At 45.8% G+C, this 1905-nt stretch overlaps 1 pseudogene; it reads left to right on the top strand.

Moving 5' to 3' along the window:
* Positions 1 to 840: 840 nt before the first annotated feature.
* Positions 841 to 1630, top strand: LOC102821687 (annotated as a pseudogene).
* Positions 1631 to 1905: the final 275 nt, after the last annotated feature.

Genomic DNA, 1905 nt, shown 5'->3' with positions numbered 1-1905 from the left:
CTAAGATGATTACTCCAGAATGATCGCTGAACTACAGATTTGGAACTTGCCTACCTCCACAACTGTGTGAGCCATTTCCTTGGATAGTTGTGAGTTTTATGAGACATTGCAGCATGTTGTAGAAACCTGGGATGTGAGAGAAGAGACAAGTGATTGATATCAAGGATTATGGAGTGGTATCCCACATTGAAAAAAATCAGACAGTTGAGGGGGCAATGAAGTAATAGGCTGAGTTCAACAACATTCCATAGACTTCTGTTGACCTGGAGACGAGAGAGAGAAGAAGGGCTGGTTGGTCCAAAGTGTGGTGAGACCTGGAGACTCCTGAGCTCATGGACAAGGACATAACCACAGAAGGCTAGAGTTGATAGTGAAGCATCCAACTGATATGAAGTGAGGGAATACGCATAAGAATGCCCAAACATGCAGATAGTACCCATTTTACCTAGCCTCGATGCCTTGATAATCTGAACTCGACTAAAGGAAGATAAAAAACAATTCTTTAAAGGAAACAAGTATAAATTGTTACAATTTGATGAACTTGACCTATACTTACTGATGTAGTAGCTCGAAATACCAGCTGAGAAGGAAAGAAACCTTCACATCAAATATCAACCCTATCCCTTCTGTGTACAGGTAGATAGGGACAGGCAACTTAGACACTGGCTAACTAAAACGAGAGGGTGCTTAAGGCACAAAGTGACCGGCTTACAAATATTCAAGACAGAATTTAGTTTAAGAGTGTGTGGGGAGCATAGAAGTACCGTTTCTGGAAAGATGGTGGCACCCAAGTCTGACCAGCCACATGATTCCACAGAGGGGACTGCACAATGACATCTGACTGATGAGATGCTGCTCCAAGCCTATGAGGGGTGAACAGCACACAAAACTGCCTGTCTTGGGATCACAATGAAAGCTAAGCTTGCTTGGCTGGAGGCCCAGGAACAGGCCTTCCTGGCTTGTCTCAAAGGCCACGACACTGGGGCCCCTCACTCACAGTCTGACAGCAAGCCCCACACACACAAAGAAAAAGAAACCAAAAGAGGTGGAAAAGGTAACAGCAACTGAAAGAAATGGAGAAGTGGAATGCCCAGAAAAGACTGACTAGAGTATGAACACCCAGAACAGACTGACTGCAGTCCTAGAGAGCAGGAAGCGCAAGAAGAAGAAAAGGCGACATCAAGAAGACAAAGTCTCAGATGAGAGAGAGGGAACTGTAGAGAATGAGGAAGAGGCTGCAGGAACAAGTGGGCTTGGGGAATTGAAGATTAGAGAACAAATTGATCAACCCCTCAGAAAAAGAAAGAAAGAGAAGAGACGGCAGCAAGAGGAAGGGATCTTGGATAAAGGACAAGGGAGTAAGGCGGCTGCAGGAGGTGACGACAAGACAGAGGAAGTGGAGGACAGAGCACACACTTACCGATGCAGCAGAAACAAGACGAGACAGCAGCATGAGGAGGAGGATGGTTTGAACACAGAGGATGAAGAAGACAAGGCAGCTTCTGTAAATGACAGAACTAGGGAAGCAGCAAACAAAGCAGGCAGTGACCAAAGGAGCAGGGGAAGCAAGAAGAAAAGGAAGCAGAATAAAGAGGAGGAGGAAGATGAGGAGACTGCAGGGGCTGCATGACTAGGGAAATAGAAAGCAGAACACATACTAGTCCAAGCAGTAGAGATAAGAAGAGGAAGAAGCAGCAGCATCCAGAGAAGGAAAGAGCTGAAGTAAACGCTGACCAGAGGCCCAAAAACAAGAAGCAGAAGAGAAGAGATTGAAGGTCTGATCAAGGTGAAGCTCAACTGATTCCTTTTCAGGAGTGAGAGTTTCAGAGACTTGGGTAGATTCAAGTCTTCTGCAGCCCTTTCAATGAGTCATCCCTCCCATGGAGGGACCCAAGCTCTAAGACA

The sequence above is a fragment of the Chrysochloris asiatica genome, unplaced genomic scaffold (genome assembly GCF_000296735.1).
Source record: "Chrysochloris asiatica unplaced genomic scaffold, ChrAsi1.0 scaffold00061, whole genome shotgun sequence".
Classification (NCBI taxonomy): Eukaryota; Metazoa; Chordata; class Mammalia; order Afrosoricida; family Chrysochloridae; genus Chrysochloris; species Chrysochloris asiatica.
Note: the sequence above shows the minus strand (reverse complement) of the source record. Positions and strands in the feature narration are given on the sequence as shown.